We start from the raw sequence: 20184 nt of genomic DNA on the forward strand, positions 1-20184 counted from the left end.
CACAGATACTCTGTATTTGAACAGCAACAATATTCTGTAAAGACCGACAATATTATAGTAGTGCTTAATGGAACAGTAATACGTTGCAAAGTTAATATAGTGGTTCTATCTTCAAAAATGATATTACTCAGTGAATTAAATGTAACAGAGCTGTGATGTAAAATAACAGAACATATCAGATTACCAAATAACTCTAATAAGAAAACCATGCATAAACCAAAAGTAATAGTATAGGAGCAAGTGTTCCTCCAGGGCCGGGCCCTTAGCCTCCAGGGGTACACCGCTTGAAGTTATTCTAGACTCAGAGATGAAATAGAAACCAAGTTTGTATTAATGCATAAGACAGAAGTACAGTTGATCAATTCTCAATGAGACTCGATGATCAAAGTTTCAATCTTAAGAGAAATTACATAAAACATAATAGACTCTCCAGGCTAACAGTGCTACCCCTTTTTATAATGGTGAAGGCAGAGATGTCTAGGTGTAAAAATAGTTAAAACAACGATTCCTCAGGATCAAAGGATCCTGAGGGATTCGTCGAACCGTTGGTCCTAAGTTATCTCTTTACTTTCTTGCACCGAGTCGATATCTCCATTTCCTTTCTAGGGCTGATACGCTTTGATTTGGTTTGCCTTGTTTGCATTCGGTTCCCCGTAAAAGGGATAGCAGCTAACCTGGCCTTGTCCTTTCCTTTGGAATGGCAGTCTTTCATCTTTTCTTCTTCCTGCATAAGAAAATGACAATTGTCAGTGTTTTCATTTTGCACATTAATCTCACAGGTTTTATTACAATTCCTTATCATCTACCTAGTTCATGATGCAAAAGGTTTGTAAGTTCTAATGAAAAGATGTTGAAATAATTACCAAAAACATACCTTCTTTAGTACTCCACCACCCCCCTGCTTACCCTTTTTCATGCCCTCATGAAAACATTGTAGTTGACATGTAAGGCAGTGAGAGAGTAGGCTGGAGATGGAATCTCATGTGGTGGTCTACAGCCATGATGCATAACTAGGTGTTCAAATAAATGGCCTGTCTGACCCTCAAAATGACTTCGCCATAGAGGTCCAAGCGGTTGGCGGCTAACTTAAAATTTTCATACTTAAATGGTTCCCTGAGTTGGATATTCGGATTAGAGATCTCATATCGAAATTTAGTCGCATCAATGGCAAGGTCTTTAATAGTGAAAAAGTATTCTATTCCCTGTCGATTGACTGTTGTATGAATGGGTTCTAATGCTTCAATTACACCTGGAGTCTTCATGAGGTTCCTATTTTCTCTCCACAACTATACTGGATCCCTAGGCTCAGCTCTTACCCACAAGTCTAATCTATTTTCTTGCCTTTGGAAAGCCTTATAGGCTTTAAGCCATTTAATTTGAATTAACCCCAAATGAAATAAATGCCTGTAATTGGATATCCCCAACAAAAGGGCCGGGTTTCAGCTTGGTCTCTTGGTCTAATATAAGGTTATGCAAATAAAACTCACACAGTAATCTTTGAACTTTTACCCCGTAGTGCTTACATCAGTTTATAAAATCATCGATGGTATTAATTTGTATAGGGGCGCCTGCTTTAACAGCCTTTATATTCAATTGCAAATATCGTTCCATTAAAAACAGGGCATAATTCTTAGCAGGGGCTCTACATGCTAGGACATCATTGTACAAAGAACATAAGGTATCCATCTGCTTGATAACTATATCTAACCTACGAGTTACCTTCGCGACTTTTTCTTCTTCCCTTCGCCACCCTTCAAAGGCCTGGCTTTCGGATAAATTGGCGTTCCTTAGTTGTTGTTGTAGTTCTTCATACCTTTCTCGAGGGACCGTTTGCTCTATGAGTTTTTCTGCTGCTTGCTGAGCTTGTGTCAAACCCTCTCGTAGGGTTACCATCCTTGGATCACTATCCCATACGGTGGTGGAGACCGGGAGATTTACCTGAATCTTCCTATTGTGTTGTCTTGTGTTCATGGCCCGTATTTCTCCCGAGGGTTGTGCCTCTGCCAGAATTTCTTTATCGCGGGTCAATATATCATCCGTTTGTATTTCCACATGGGTAACAGTCAAATGTTGTTCCTTTTGATTTTGAACAGCAGACTGCTCCTCAACAGCATTTGGAACAGCAGCCCGCTTTTCGAAAGGGTTTTGAACAACAGGATGGATTCTGCTCCTCCAAACCTTTGTCTTGAGGGGTTTTGCTGGAGTGGTTGCATGTTTCCCTCCTGAAGTCCTTTTTACCCTTTTCCTTGTTTTCAAAATCCTAATTTGCTATCGAAGTTGAACTATTACATTCAGTAGTCTTTGCTGTTCTTTCCGTAATCTCTTAATTTCCTCAATTTCCTTAGAAGGAACAACAGACTGTTCATTGCGGCCTGGACCATTATCTCGATTAATTCCCTGGTTTTCTCCTTGTGGGGATTCTTCGTTACTCTGCTCGGGTTGCTCAGGGCCAAGAACCCTAGCTGGTTTTGTTATTCCTTGGGTGACTTCTTTTTCCGCCTCCCCTTCTTCCAGAATTTCTTCTGGTGTAGTCTAGCTACGAACGGATTGTTCCTGTTCTGCATCACTTCTCTCTCCCGTCGTACTTCCATCATGAACAGGCTAACTCTCCTTTTCTACCTCCTCGGCATGTAATTCTTCAGTTGCATTTCTATCCTGAGCAGTGTTCTTTTGGTTCTTCTTCAGCATGGAGATCTGGTGGGCTGGAAGGTTGGCCATCTTCGCCCATATTTGCCAAGATTTTGGCCAATTCATCTTCTCTCAATGGATTCTGCAATGTGTTGCCTTCATGCTATTCTATTTCCTCTTCCTGCTCAGGTTGCTCGGTTTCTTCCTCCATTTCTCCTTCCTCATTTCCCTGCATTCCTTTCTCATTTTCTTCTCCTTCTAATTGTTGGAGTTGTTCATCCCCTGTATCGTCTATCTCTACAGGTTGGCTGGTATCTCCTTGGGAATTTTCCAGCCTACCTTTAATTCATGCTAGTCGGACCAATTTCCTTCGCTTTTCTGGACGCTCTAGTGTACTGGTGGCATGTTTACGTTTTGGGGGTGGCGTGTTCAATCCCCCATCTATCATGGCAATTAGCTCTTCCCAACTGCTCTGTTGCTGGGTAAGGCTATGGCTAACTATTAACCGTATCAACCCATGGTGACTGATGACTGATTCTACATGTTGTGCCTTTTTCATGCTCCGTGCAACATCATGAAGTAATGAAATTAAAAATACGGGTAAGTTTACATAGCATTTTTGCTTTAATACGGCTAACAGTTTAAGGTGTCGTGGTCTTACCACATCTTTTTTGCCTTCACAGGTGATGTAGCTCGGAATAGTCTTCGCTAATTCCACCCACGGCTCTACTAATGCTGCTGGCAGAACCCCTTTTCCTCTAATTGTCAGGATTTGGCCTTCCTCCTGGAAGGTTTCTATGATCTTCTGCAATCTCTCCTTCTTTAACGTCCATACAGGTCCAGCAGTTGGCAACCCTGAGACCTCTATGATTATGTCATCGGTGACTATTATGTGTCTCCCCCTCACTATTGAGTGATCCTCTTGCAAGTTCTGCAAGAATTCAGTTGCTACAGTCTCATTGGATTCTTGTAAGCGATTGAGATACGTTAACCATCCTGCTCTTGCCAGGATTTCTCGTGCAGCATCAGAGAGTGTCAGCACTTGTGGCTCTCTCCGAATTGATCTTCCTCCCATGTTTGTGGTTTCCCTGTAAAATCTCAGAATTTTACAATGGAACAGCAAGCTATTCACGCTATTAAAACACACAAAAACTAATAGACGTAGGATTTGCTCGAAATATACAGGGCTTTATTAATACCGCAGATCATACTATGGAAATGGCTTAGGAACAGCAAGCCATGCAAAAATAAAAAAACAGTATACCGTTGAGCCGTGCTATTCCCAAGTATGCAATTTCCCGAATGGTGGTCTCACACGTAATCCAGCGAATGATGAGGTTAACCTCCCCCCGGAATGTGATAGGTCGTCCCGACCGTCAAATAAAGGAGCGGCGTGTTGTTCTGTTCTGAAGAAGAGTCATAAAGGAACAGCGTATGGAAATATGCCATGTTTACAAAAGTAGCAGATTACTGAAATCGAGGTGTAAAGTTGGATCGCTTAATACGTAAGAGACTGCTGTGATATGATGCAAGGTTGGGAGGATAGGACATCTGTCGTGCATACATAGTCTCATGCGGTCATTGTCAACTATTCTATCATGATTGGTGATAATAGATTTACATGCGTTGTATGGTTCGGGAAATAAGATACATTCTTCTTATGTGATTTATTACTAAGGTATAAGAAACAGAAGGGTTCTGATAACTACCTATTGGTGTAAATAATTTGACTTCAATACCATTAACAGTGCTCTACTGCCGACAGGTGTCCATAACCTTGACAAAGTTGTTTATTTCACCCATGGAACCATGATCCTTCGTGTATGCTTAGGAAATGTTGTTCGATGTCAAAATGTAGGCCATTATGCTGGCTTGGTGACCAGTTATCCATAATTCCATTCACGAGGAAGGAGCGAAAGGTGGGCAGGCCAGCTCGTGATGAGACCTCCACTTCACTTTCTTCCTCATGATCATGGTAGGCTGGCTCTTGATGAGACCCCCTATCCTGCATTTGACAACTTATATAAACAAGTCATTAAGACATCATTGTTTGCTCTTTTTTCTTTCTTTTTCATAAATTACTTTCCCATTTATACACAAAGGGTGGTTCAACGCTCCTTAAGAGTAGGAATGGTGGAAGAAGTCTTAACATCTCAATAGGAAGATATAAACCCTTTGCTCTTATTCCTGAATAATAACCAAAGAGGATTAAAAGGAACCAACATGATAAAGATGACTAATCAGAGAAGAGTTAGTGGAACAATGATAGCAAAAGATAATGGGTAAGTGTGTCCTTCCCTCTGTCCTCTTACCAATTTAGAGCAATTTCTTATAAAAATAGCGATTTTATAATTCACCGATTTCAGTATGTTGTGATTTTGTATCCATTGCATAAGTGCATAGCTGTATTCCAAAAGACTTGAAAGAACAGGAACAGTAAGCATCCTTAATTTAGAACAGCAAGGGGAGCAAGCATAAGTAAAAGGAATACGAGGATGTTACTGTTTCAAAAAGGAAGAGCAAAAGAATACAAGTGGTGTTCCTTTTGGAAAAAGGAACAACAAAGATCAAAAATTTTGTTCCTTTGGAAAAGGAACAGCAGAAAACACAAATGCCGTTCCTTTGGAAAAGGAACATCAAAAAATCGAAAATGTTGAAGGAACAATAGAAAGCACAAATGTCGTTTCTTTGGAAAAGGAACAGCAAAAAAACACACATGTTGTTCCTTTGAAAAAGGAACAGAAAAAATCAAAAATGTTGTTCCTTTGGAAAAGGAACAGCAGAACACACAAATGTCGTTCCTTTGGAAAAGGAACAGCAAAAGCAGAACACACAAATGTCGTCCCTTTGGAAAGGAACAGCAAAAATTGAAAGTGGAACACAAAAATGTCGTTCCTTTGGAAAAGGAACAGCAAAAATCGAAAGTGTTGTTCCTTTGGAAAAGGAACAGCAGAACACACAAATGTCGTTCCTTTGGAAAAGGAACAGCAAAAATCGAAAATGTTGTTCCTTTGGAAAAGGAACAGCAGAACACACAAATGTCGTTCCTTTGGAAAAGGAACAACAAAAATTGAAAATGTTGTTCCTTTGGAAAAGGAACAGCAGAACACACAAATGTCGTTCCTTTGGAAAAGGAACAGCAAAAATCGAAAATGTTGTTCCTTTGAAAAAGGGACAGCAAAGTTAAAGCAAAATGAAAGGTTGATCCAAAAGGTGTTGTTCCTTTGAAAAAGGAACAGCAAAATGAAAATGTTGTCCCTTTGAGAAAAGGAACAGCAAAATTGTTGCTGCTTCGAAAAGTAATGGCAAAGTGTTGATTCAAAAATATGTACAAAAATGATTCAACAAAACAAAAGAAATTGTGTACAAACTATGAAAAGAGATAAATCACTTAATGAATCACAGGTGAGGAAGACTTCTCTCCCTCCCCCAAAATTTCCATATCAGAGTCTTGGCGTAGCTACTGACAGAAGGACTCCCAAGTGAGTGGTTTGCAATAAAGCGAACTCGGTGGCCATTTGCCTTGAAGGCATATCCAGAACCATCAATAGTGATTAGAGTAAGAGTACCATTGTCATGTACCTTCTGGATTTCATATGGTCCCACCCAATGAGTCTGGAGTTTCCCAAGAAAGTCCTAAAACCTGGAATCGTACAAAAGTGCCCAGTCTCCTTCGTGGAAGACTTTATTTTTAATGAGAGCATCATGCCATTTAGCTCGCTGTTGTTGGATCAGTGCAATGTTTTGGAGTGCAGAGAGTCTGATTTCATCGAGCTCATTGATCTGTTGTAATCGATTAATCTGTGCCTCAGTTAGATCTAAGCCAACTTCCTGTGTTGTTCGCAATGTTTGGATTTCGAATTATATGGGAAAAATGGGTTGTTTTCCAAACACTAATTGATAAGGTGAGTAACCAGTGGTACTTCTCCATGTTGTTTTGTTAGCCCACAGTGCTTCTGGTAGTCTGGCAGCCCAATCACGTCTATGTGATGCAATGGTTTTTGTTAGGATTACTTCTATTATTTTATTTCTACTTTCTACCTGACCATTTGACTGTGGGTGGTATGGAGTAGTGATTTTATGCTGGACATGATAGTTTTTTAGTGTTGCAGCTATTTTGTTCCCAACAAACTGTGGTCCACCATCTTTAATTATATCTCTTGGAAGGCCATAACGCACAAATATATGGAACAAGAACTGTATGACAGAATCTTCTGTAGCTCTCGGCAATGCCTCTGCTTCAACCCATTTGATGACATATTATGTTGCCACCAAAATATATGTTTTATGGTTTGATGATGGGTTAATTGGTCCAACGAATACAAGGGCCCATCGTTCGAATGGTTCAATGACTATTTGTGGTATTAGGGGCATCTCATCAGACTGACCAGGGCGTCCTGCTCTCTGGCAACTGTCACAGGCTTGGACGAATTTCTTTGCATCTTTGAAAATCGTGGGCCAATAATACCCTGTTTGCAGCACCTTATGTCTAGTTCTGCGATCGGCGAAATGTCTGCCACATGGTCCGTCATGGCAGGCTTTTAAAATGTCAAAGATTTCATCCTCTCAAACGCATCTCCTGATATGCATATCTGCCCCTGTGTGGAACAAGTAGCCCCCAATCCAAGAAAATCGGGCACTTCGCTGAACAATCTGTTTCCGCTCATTAGGGGTTAGATGTTTTGGTAATTTACCTACTGCTAGGTAATTGGAAACATCAGCATACCAAGGCATTTTAACAGCAACAGCAAACAAATGCTCATCTGGAAATTGATCTTCAACTGTTGCTGCATCGATTGGCTTTGGCATTCGCGAGAGAAAATCGGCTACAGGATTTTCTTTCCCAAGTCGATCCTTGATTGTAATATCAAATTCCTGCAATAAAATCAGCCATCTATTTATTCTGCCATTTGTGATAGGCTTGTTTGCTAAATATTTTATGGCAAAATAATCTGTATACAAGATAACAGGATATCCAATAATGTAATGTCTAAACTTATTGACAACATGTATTATAGCTAGAAATTCCTTTTCAGTAACAGTGTAATTTAATTCAGCAGGGGATAGCTTTTTGCTAATATAATAAATTTCATATGGTTTTTTATCCTCTTCCTGCCCAAGGACTGCTCTAATGGTTGTATCTGAGGCATAAGATGATATCTGAAATGGAAAATCCCAATTTGGTCCTCGAAAGACTAGGGTTGTGGACACAAGCTTCTTCAGATCCTTGAAAGCACGTTCACATTTTTTTGTCCAAAGAAAATCAACATTACCTGTTAGTGCGTACAGAGGTGCAGCAATATGCGAAAAATTTTCTATAAACCTCCTATAATAACCAGAAAATCCAAGAAAAATGCGTACCTTCATTTGAGTGGTAGGAGTAGGAATAAGCAAAATTATTTGGATTTTGGCTGGGTCTACCTGAATGCCAGCTGCTGAAATATAGTGTCCTAGAATAAGTCCTTCAGTCATCATCATATAACATTTTTCATGGCTTAAACAAAGCCTGGTAGCAATGCAGCGTTGTAGGACATTTTCTAGTGTATCCAATGCTGGATCAAAATCGTCTCCATACGGTGTAAAGTCATCCATGTATACTTCAAGTCCTTCATTTATTAAGTCTGCAAAAATGCTGAGGATAGCCCTTTAGAATGTGGCAGGAGCATTGCATAAGCCAAAAGGTAGAACTCTGTAGGCAAATGTTCCCCAAGGACAAGTAAAAGTGGTTTTGTCTTGGTCTTCAGGGGCAATCTAAATCTGATTGTATCCACTGAAGCCATCTAGGAAAGAAAAGAATTTCTTTCCTGCCAAAGTGTCTAATACTTGATCAATGAATGGGAGAGGGAAGTGGTCTTTTTGTGTTTCTTTATTTAGTTCTCTGTAGTCCACACAAATTCTCCATTTCCCATTCTTTTTAGGTACCACCACAAGCAGAGAGACCCATTTACTATCGGAGATAGGAAAGATGAAATTGAAATCTAAAAGTTTTTGAATTTCAGCTTTTACCACATCTTTTAGATGAGGATTAAGTCTCCTTTGAGGCTGGCGAACAGGTCTCTCATCTTTTTCTATGTAAATGTGGTGTGTACATAATTGGGGGTCAATTCCTTTCATATCAAGGTAGTCCCATGCAAATTCTTCTTTATATTTCCTCAACAAATGGATGGGCTTTGTATCTTGTTCGGAGGTGAGGTTGGCATTAATGTTTAAGGTTTTTCCCGGTTCGATTTACACAATTTTACTGTTTGCAACAGAGGTAACGAGTATTGTTTGATCATGCGTATCTTTAAGATGATCTTCTTCTAATTCATTATCGAATGCTGCCTCTATCATGTGACACTGTGTGCGGGATCTGAGTTCAGTTTGACTAATAAAATTATTAATGGCATCGTCTTCTGTCTGGTCTTTAAAATCAAGTGCCTCTTGTATAGTTAATGGAGATCTAATGTTATCACTAAGGTATGATACAGGGTGCTTATTAGTTTTGATTATTGTGACACTTGGCTGTGCTGGCGGATATAAAACTAAGTTCTTGATATTTGCTCCTCTGGTTATGGTCATATTGCCCTGTCGATAGCCAATATAAGCATCGGCAGTTGCGAACCAAGTTCTACCTAAAATCAGTGGATGTCCATCAAGTCGGTTTTTAGGATTTATTATCAAAAAATCTGTCAGATATTCCCAAGAGTCAACAGATACCATGACATCATGTAGTGTTCCCTCTGGCCTCATCATAGATCGGTCAGCCAGTTCTAGTAAAGTAGAGGTGGGTTCTACAGATGTAATGCCTAGCTTTTGGCAAGTAGTGGTTGTTAAGATATTGATTGCAGCTCCTAGATCAACTAAGGCATTGGAGAGGGTTTGACCATAAATTTGCACGGTTACTATTGGATTTCCTGGGTCTTCGTATTTAATGGGTGTTTCTTTTCCTGATAATAAGTCAGATAGAGTGCCAACTACTTGGACTTGTGGATTGTTTGTTATATTCCTCCTTGGTTTCTTTACACACAATTCTTTGACAGTCTTTGCATGTATCGGGATGTCTTGAATGGCTTGGAGGAATGGAACTTTTATGTACAAATTTTGTAATTCTCCCAGAATGTCAAAATCAGGATATTGTATAGGTCGAGGTATGATTAATCGTTCTGGGAATGGGGGAGAGGATGCAGTTGCTTGATTATGAGTTTGTTGTTTGTTCACATCCTCTTCTTGTGACAGTTGTTCTCTAGGTAACTGATTTTCAGCATGAACTGTCTTGTCTCCCTCGGTTTCAATAATACCCCCAGATCTTAGCTAAAGATCATTACACTCCCTCAGGTCGGCTCCTATTTCTGGTATTTCTACTATTTGGACAAATTGGACCGGTCTGTTATTTGGATTGGGGTTGGGTTGGGCTAGGAGTTGCGGTCTCAGGTTAGACTGGGGATTTTGTTGTAAGGCTGGCAGTGTAGGTTGAGGGAACAGAATGGTTCCTACTAGCTGATGCATAGGTCTTTGCCAGTTTGTCTACCAGGCTTGTCTTTGTGAAGTAGGAAGGGTCCATTGTGCTGGGTATGGGTTACTTTGCCAATATGGTGGGGCATAGGGAAAATTCGGCCAATTGGATTGGCTTGCTTGATTCGGCCACGGGGTTGATGAGGGAAATGATTGTGGTGACCAATTCGGAAAGGGAGGTTGAGGTTGATTTTTCCACATATTATCTTGTTGACCATTGTACTGTGGAGACTGAAAAGAAGAAGTTGGGTCTGAAAACATACCAGACTGTCGTGGCTGCCACTGACGACGCTGATTGAGCAGATACACCGCTTCTGGCTCTTCTTCTGCTTCCTTGTATACTGCTTTTAATCCAGGAAGTAAGGGACAGCTTTCCGTAAGGTGGTATTTTATGCAGATGGCGCATGTTTGGACTACATCTAGTGGACACTCCTTATGGCTATGTTTCTTTCTGCATCAGGGACAGAAGATTGCCAAACTCTGTTCTTCCTCCATTTGCTTTTGTTTAGCCTGCATAATATCAAGTTGTGTAGTTAGTGTCCCTAGTATATCAGTTTTAAAATTTTCCAGTAAATTTCCAATTTCTACACGCATTACTCCTTTTGCCGAAATTTTATTATCTCTTACAAACCGATCATGTTCTACCGGTTTTATTCTTATGCTGCCTCTCGAGCTCCTGATACATAAATCAATAATGTCAGCAAAATTTTCCTGATAAATGTCTCCTTTTCCCATAATGTTTAATGTTTCAATCCATTGTTCCTTCATACCCCTAATTAATGTTGTTTTTAACACATTATCAAGTAAAGGTAGTGATGCATAAGGAGATCTTTGAAGATTATACTGAAAATGTTCCACATACTCCTCTAATGTTTCATTTGGTCTAGCTACCATCTAGAATATTTCGTCCTTCATTTCTCTAGACCTGCAATAGTCCTGATATTTTTTGGAAAAGATTCTTTCATTTGATCCCAGTTATTTATAACCCCACCACCTAATCCCATAAACCATCTTAAGGCAACCCCTTTTAATGTAGAGGGAAATAATTTCAGTTTATGTGGGTCGGTGGTGTAATCATATCCCCTACACAGCACATCGAACTCAAATAGAAATGCATCTGGATCTTTTGATGTAAGACCGTGGAATGTAGGGATATGTTGAAGAGGGATTGTTTTCATAGGTGCATTTGCTGCAGTATCCGCTATGGGGTATTGCAATGTAGAGGTTTGAGTGTTTGGCTGGTTTTGAGCCATTTGGTCAAATATATGCCAATAACCTTCTGGGATATCTAGGAGGGTATTCCTAGGTTGAGAGGGAATGGCTTTAACAGGAATGGTTTTAATAGCGCTTCCTCTATCTGGGATAATGAGAGTGCCTAATGTCTGAGGAGATTGAGTTTCTTTAAAAATGATTTTTGCAACACTGCCCTTGTATGGGTTGTTCAATGGCTGAGTTGTCCGAAGAGGAGACCTTGGTTCCTCATTTTCCCCTGTCTCTCCTCCTCCTTCACAAAGATTGCTGAAATTCCCTTCTTGCAATAGTTTTGGAGTAGAATTTTCAATTTCCTGAAAATCCTGCTCTTCAGTTTGACTATGCACCTCAGCAAAGGCTACAGATGGTGATCCTATGGCCTGAAGGGAACTAGTAGGTTGTCTAGAAATAACTTTTCTGGGTCCTACTGAAGGTTGAGATTCTTCTTTCTTGAAGATTTCGTCTATGAAGGTTGATCGGCCAAGGGTCATCGGCCCCTTAGCTTTTTCTGGCTTGGGTAGAGGTTTGGAATTCTTTTCTGGCTTTTTCTACTTAGTCATGCACACAAATCAACTGCTAGGTTCTACCCAAACAAAACAGAAGCAAATCTGTAGGAAAGAGGGCAGGGGAGAAGGCCTGTTACATGCTCCACACGTAGGTTCTTACCTTCCGTTTTTAGAACCCAATTCTTCCCTAGCAGGTTCTTACGCTACTCTGAAAAGAAACAAATGACTACACTCTTTCCCCGGCAATGGTGCCAAAATGTCGAGCTATAAAAAGGGTCTCTTTCACCTCTAATTACCTCATATTAATTTGTCAATCCAGGAATGTTTTGTTATTTAAAAGAGTGTCTCAGTCTGAGGTTATCATTTGCCAGAGTAATGCTAATAGTACAGTGCTCAAAAATACAAGAGTAAACGTATGCTTGTTTACAGCAAACTACTTTTAAAGACTAAACCATGCACTTAGAAAACTAAGCAATTTATCAGTCAAGGGTTCAGTAGGAGTAACTCATCCCTTTGTAAACTGATGGGACTAAAGGAAATCAGGGAACAGATCATCGACCTGGGAGCCAGACAGTAAATGTCAATGCTCACTACAGCCTTAGATCGCTCTTCACACCAAACAGTAACGCAAATGACAGGAAATGGAACGGCAGATAATAAATAGGACAGCAAATAAGAAATAGAACAGTAAACCTGAAATGGAACAGCAAACAGGAAACTGCAATAGCAATTAAGTCTAATAAGTAGCAACACCTTAGTCTACAAAATCAAATGCAATAATCGTGTCCTACAGAAATCAAACGGAAATCCTCCACTTCTAAGGATGAATTAAAAACACACAGAAATGGAACAGCACTGATTAATATAGAACAGCGCTTGAAAACCACACATACATGCACACGGCACACCTTAATAGTAATCTGATCTTGGTAATCCAGTTATCAATCTTAGTTATAAAGAATACGACTATATTTCAGAATGGAACAGCAATGTCTATAGATTCAACAATCGCAAGGAAACATAATCCCTAAGATGAGTTTAGTAATACCAATGAATAAGTGTACAGCACAGATACTTTGTAGTTGAACAGCAACAATATTCTGTAAAGACCGGCAATATTATAGTAGTGCTTAAAGGAACAGTAATACGTTGCAAAGTTAATATAATGGTTCTGTCTTCAGAAATGATATGACTCAGTGAATTAAATGTAACAGAGTTGTGATGTAAAATAACAGAAAATATCAGATTACCAAATAACGTTGATAAGAAAACCACGCATAAACCAAAAGTAATAGTACAGGAGAAAGTGTTCCTCCAGGGCCGGGCCCTTAGCCTCCAGGGGTACACCGCTTGAAGTTATTCCAGACTCAGAGATGAAATAGCAACCAAGTTTGTATTAATGCATAAGACAGAATTACAGTAGATCAGTTCTCAATGAGACTCGATGATCAAAGTTTCAATCTTAAGAGAAATTACATAAAACATAACAATCTCTCCAGGTTAACAGTGTTGCCCCTTTTTATAATGGTGAAGGGGGAGATGTCTAGGTGTAAAAATAGTTAAAACAGTGATCCCTCAGGATTAAAGGATCCTGAGGGATTCGCCGAACCGTTGGTCCTCAGTTATCTCTTTACTTTCTTGCGTCGAGCTAATATCTCCATTTCCTTTTCAGGGCTGATACGCTTTGATTTGGTTTGCCTTGTTTGCATTCGGTTCCCCATCAAAGGGAGAGTAGTTAACATGGCCTTGTCCTTTCCTTTGGAACGGCAGTCTTTCGTCTTTTCTTCTTCCTGCATAAAAAAATGACAATTGTCAGTGTTTTCATTTTGCACATTAATCTCATAGGTTTTATTACAATTCCTTATCATCTACCTAGTTCATGATGCAAAAGGTTTGTGTTCTAATGAAAAGATGCTGAATAATTACCAAAAACATACCTTCTTTAGTACTCCACACCACATAGATTCATTGATGCCTCTATGGCACTTGCCACCTCAACTCCAATCATGGGTCCCACCAGACCCAATCTCTTCGCGCAAATCTCAAATTCCTTTACATTCAATTCTGATTGATATTTGAGTGAGCACAACATATTCCATTGGAAAACCTTCTGCACCCTAAATCTCTTAAATATCTCACCTCCATAAGCGCATCCAAGTCTAGCCCAGACCTAGGTCTTTCGAAATTCCATTCTTACTCTTGCCATCGGATGCCCCAAACTACCAGATGTGTCCACCACCTACGAGGAAATGCAGCCCCATGTTAAACTCTCTCCAAGGGCCCAACCATAGATTTTGGTTGAAAAATGGCTTGTGAGCATATCCAAATCCAATCCCTTGGGTCCCAAGTTAGGCCCCACACGAGATATTTTATTTAACAACCTTTATACAAGTTATCTAGGTTTATTTTAAATATGGTGCTTCCACATATATGTACAAGGGAAAGCAGATAGGATGTTTGGACTCCCTGATACATCCAATGAGCCCACATTGTATCCTTTCCAAATACATAATTGTGCCAATAACATATCCTGACCTAGATACAGTCGAATTCTTTGTAGTTCTTCATACTTAGAAACTTTTATGATTTACAAGGACTTAGCCTAGACTTCTATTGATGCACAATGTTACTCAAAACACTAATTTCTATAGGAATGAAACCTTCATTCCAACTCACACATTTCAAACATTGACTCAAGCTAGAAATACAACAAATAGATTCAATAACATGCCTACTATCAGGTATCAATGCTCAACTAAACCATAGCTAGAAATGTTCTGTAACTTCAACATAGAAACACCATAAAAACCCCATGATGGGTCCCATTAAGATTGTTTCGTATCCACTGATATAACATATCATGCTTAACGTCAATCACATACTTTCAACAATATTAAGCATATAAATCCATAAAATCCACATCATTCTAAAAAATGAATTTCATACATTATAATGATTCAATTGAGCATATTAAACACTCATACAATGTCATTCAATAGCTTTGTAGTTTGTGAAAAAATATGAACAAACACAAGCTCTATAAGCCTTTGAAACCATGTGAACCCATATATTAATGTTTCATTATAAGAAACCAGGAATATCATATTCTTCAATTCACAACGTTGATGCATTCATTATCACATCTCACAACACATCATTCATCATTCATTGTGCCACATGTGTACAAGTAAATATATTTATCTTATTATCTTAGGTGACTAGCAACTAAGAGAGGGAATTCAACTCTCCACCAAACCATAGGCCAACTACACCAAAATATGTCTTACATCTGACAACTCCCAAGTTGAATTCATAGTTTAAGGAGTTAAGTGCTCAAGGGTATTCACACTAATACCAGTCAACCAAATAATCAAGAACAGGATTCTACTGTCCAGGTGGTCTATCAACTGCCTCTAACAGTAAGCACCATAGTGAATTTTTGTCCTAGTAAAAATCAACCACGGGATTTCATCCAAGGCTCAGTGAGCATTGTTCAGTTCTAGGAGAATTAATACATTACACAGGTGGTTTATCAACTAGATTCTCTAAGCATGCACTACAAGAGTCAAGAGACCACTATCTAGGTGGTTTATCAGCTTACTAAGCAAGCACATAAGTGGTTTATCATTCCCAAGGCTAGCACTTAGTGTTTTAGTAATTCTTTTCAACAATCACTTGGGTCACACCTGTGTGTCTCAACCTTTCAAATGGTTTATCATCCCTCCAACAAGTATCCTACTGTTTTATTAGCCCCAAGGCAAGCACTGATTGGTTCATCTTCTCCACTAAACTTTCATTAGGAAACCAACCATAGGCATATATCATTGGTCCTAACAAAAGAAAATTTTATTTTGTCCCAATCATAGAAAATAATGTACTGAGAGGTCTTCTCCCTCTCTTGTAGATCCATGTCTGCTACATTTCCCGCACTCTACCTTATTTTTCCTTCAACATTTGTTATTCCTTCTTCTACGATGTATTCCTTTCTCTCTCACGATGGTGTTTGTATATACATCCCCTTTCACATTTGTAGCACCACACCCTTGTCTCTAATTGGGCCTTTTCTTCATGTCCCTTCCTTGTGTGTTGACCATGCCCACACGTTCCACAAGAACCGAGACTGCATGGGCTCATCCTTCACTTGGGAATCCCATACTTGAATTTAATGTTTGCACCAATAATTCCATAAATTCATCAGGGATATAGTTGGTGAAATAAATACATTGGCTTGGATTTACAAGCAACTCCTCCTCATATCTCTAAATTTGTGTCCACTTCTCTCATTGAATCAATGTTTATATTTCCACATTATTTACACGAATTACAATTCATATAAATATTTACAAGAGGGATATAAAATAAGGTTGTCACATACCCCACCCCCTTATAGGAACTACATCCTCAGTTTTCTATACTCGAACACACATTCAACATTGTTTTATTTCCAAACACAATTTTATAAGGAGCTTTATATACACACCTGTTTTTGCATTTACTTATACAATAAAAAAAATAGGTAAGATACCCTTATCAGATATCCATTTCCCATGTGGCTTCATCTAGTCCAAAGTGCTTCCACTACACCTAGACCTACTTGATTACTTGATTCCAGAGGATGATCTTCCTCCGATCCAAAATGCACAGTGGATCTATCAAGAATTCTCTCTTAGATTCCACCTGTATCATAGGAAAATCAACGACATGATTATCATCATGCACATATTTTTTAAGTAAAGAAATATGGGAAACATCATGTGCTTTCACTATACACAATAAGGCTAGTTTTTAAACCACTCGCCCCACTCCTTCTAAGATCCAAAATGGTCAACAAAATCTTGGTGCTAGCTTAGTACAAGACCCAATTCTTAGTGAACTCTTCCTTGGTCTGATGTGGAGGTAAACATTTTCCCCCACTTGAAATTCCTTGGGAATTATATGTTGATCTGCTTGCCTCTTTTTCTTATCCTAATCTATTTTCAATTTTTGCTTGATAGGAATTACTTCCTGGTCCATTTCCTTTAGCATATTAGGTCCAAGAAGTACCTTATTCATTATATCATTCCAACTAGTAAATGTATTAATTTTTATGCCATATAGAGCCTTAAATGGACTCATCTTCAATGGTTCTTGGTACCCATTTCTATAGGAAAATTCTACCAAGGTTATAAACTCTTCCCACCTATTAGGTTGATGCATGAAATACATTCTTAACATGTCTTCTAGCACCTTGTTGTTGACCCTCAAAATTGCACCCTCTTAAGTTCTTTTACTTAGTAGAATTTCATGTGTGTAAAAAAATCCCACATTATTTTCTTCGCACACATTTTGCTCCACACATCCTTCTCTCGTACAACACTTCTCCTTATGCATATCTCCATCTTGCACAAATACATTACCTTGCACTTCTCCTTCCTCACATGCTTTCCCATTGAGCATTATTAATTGCTTGTACACCAATTTTTGTGATCACAAATATTTCATATCTTAATAATAATTTCACTTCATAAATCCAACTATCATTTATGGCATTGATATCAAGTATATTAAAAGAGGAATAAGATTTGAAGTAAATCGACAAGATGGTTTTAGAATTTCAAGATTTATCCCCACTATCTCCCATGAACGACATTCTTAGTATATTAAGTTTATATTTATTAAGCCTATCCTACCTATTGGATTTCCCAAGTGAGGGAGTAACAACTGGTGATTATATAGGAAAATAAGGAATTTACAGTTAAGAGGCATAGATAACAACAGTGATTAATCACATATTTCTAAGTACAAACGGGAGATGTCTAGTAGAGGAAGAAAAGAAGTTATTTGTGGTGATACTTATAACTCACTCGATCATCTCAATAAAAATTTCACTGGTCAATTGCATACCAGTGTTATGTGAACCTACCAGCTAAGAAAAGGAATGATAATAATATTTGGGCACGCAGATTGGTGAATGTTGCATGTGTTCCAGAGGTTTTTGATTTCAAAGAAATTGTTTATCTTTTTGTGAAGAATTTCAGCCCAGAGACGAAAATAATAATGCTAGGAGTGAAGAGGAACCTAATTCCTCTCAATCTCAAGTAATTAAGAAGGATATTTATGCTATTGAATCCAAACAAGTTACTAAAGTTGGCTGAGGCAAAAAATTTCTCAGGTTCCCAGGCAGGCGAGATAAATATCATTCACGAATTTATTTCGCCAACTTCTCAGGTTCCTTCTAATATTTCCTTTCTAGATATTCCTTTATTAATAGAGTCGTTTAGATACTTTTCTTGGCTTTTCTCCTGGGTGATGGGGCGAGAAACTACAACCAATGTCCCAAAATCCATACGTTATTTTCTATACTACTCATATAAAAGAGATTCACTATTCAACTAGGTTGACCTCATATCAAATGAGTTAGCTTTACAGATATTTAATTTGTCCAAACCCCACAGATTCTTTATGATGGCCTATCTAATAGCATCTCTTATTTCTATCCATGTCTTTCACGACCTACCACATAAAGGTAATTTTAACCCCAAATAGGTACCCACTCAATTAGGGTAACCAATCATGTGGATGCATAAAGCTCCTTTTTGTTTTGCCAATTTTAAGATTTATTTGTGAAGGAAGTCCAGTACATCATGACTGGATGAGAACCTACCAGAATATCAGGACAAGTCCAGGCTTTCCTGTGGGGAAAAGGTGTCCATTAGGAAACAGAGAATGATATAGTGATTTGAATATATGGATTACAAGAGAAGCCACTATTTCTACACAAATTGTTATAGATAAGTATTTTATTGTTGAAGTCTGCAAACAATACCACCCCAGGTTAATTTTATTTGAATGTAAGAAGAAAAGGAAATTCATTTCTTTACCATTTACTGTTGGACAAGTGACTATAAAGAATGGGACCCACCTTTTAGATTTTTCCCAACCTTTAAATTATTTTAGTTTAAATGAAATTGAAGTCCTTCAAGGCTTTGATCCTAAAGGTATATTTTTTGGAAACCTGAATATAATTAAATACGACAATATATTTACAATATTTACAGAGGAAAGTGAAGAGATTCACACCGACCCATAGAGAGACCAAAGTTTCCAAGAGTTACTAAAGAAGTTCTTGAAGAAACTAGTACAAATATGGGAGGAAGACACAAGTAGAGAAGCAAAAAGCCAATAAAGCAACCTCCATGCCCCAAACTCATCTGACATTTTCCTCTACTCAAATGAAGAGAAATTATACCTTGAGTGGAAGAATGAGTAATGATAGGCTCGTGGGTGGTGAAGATGAGGAAGAGCCCCTCCCAGATTCACTCTAGAAAGTTCAAAGATTTCTTAGTTGACCAAGGTTAAAGGTTCAAAGGGCACGCCAAGCTTGGAAGGCATTATGGATGTAGAAGTTGACAACGCTGCACCACCCAACTGGGTTACTTCTCATTTAGCTAAAAATCAAAGGATAATGGAAGATAGATAGTTGAGGAGACCACTACTTTTCGATGATCACTCTGTCACCTTACAAAATGAATCTATGACAGAAGTAATAAAAAGATAAAAATTGAAAGGGTGAAAGTTCAAAATAAAAGAGTGACATGTCAAGTGCAAATGGGCATTAACATTTCTGAAGTTGGAGCCACTGGGCTCATGAAATTGCATCAAACTACTGGAGAACTAGCACACTCTGTCATGGAAGAGGAAGCAGAAAACCCCGGGCTTAAAAAGAGAATAAAAGAGCTAGAAGAAGCTCTAAATCATGTCCCTTTGTTCATGACTCCTCTCTGCACACCCCATAGAGTTAAGAAATCATCCCACATCATATATGGACTAAATTCATATATTGTCAATAATATAAGTAAAAGACTGAAAATTATTGAAGATGCATGGGAAGTAGCTTCCCACTTGAGATGTCTAGCCCAGATAATTTCCTCCTTTGTTGTTTGCGTTAAAAAGGACCTCGGGCACGACAAGTAATCTATAGATAATAACTTATCTACTTTTATTGAAAAGTTTAGTTCAATCGATGAATTATGAATATCACATCAAAATCTCCCAGGGCCTAAACGAATGAAGCAAAACCAAGTAGAACGATCTACAAAAATAATATATTGGAGGAAAATAATTATTAATGTAGCAAGATTAATGATAGGAGTAATTCCTTTTTCAAGGAAATTAAAATTGTCAATGATCTACATGGTCCCCGCATGACAAGATACATTCTGCTAATTTCTAAGGATGTGTTGAAAACTAAATTAAATAATTTAAAAGAGTCAATGGGATTAGAATTTGATAATATAATTCATTTCACTAAGGAGGCTATTAATAA

This window comes from Pinus tabuliformis, chromosome 4_2, assembly GCF_031772625.1.
Source record: "Pinus tabuliformis cultivar Carrire ecotype Pingquan chromosome 4_2, CPIR1, whole genome shotgun sequence".
Taxonomy (NCBI): Eukaryota; Viridiplantae; Streptophyta; class Pinopsida; order Pinales; family Pinaceae; genus Pinus; species Pinus tabuliformis.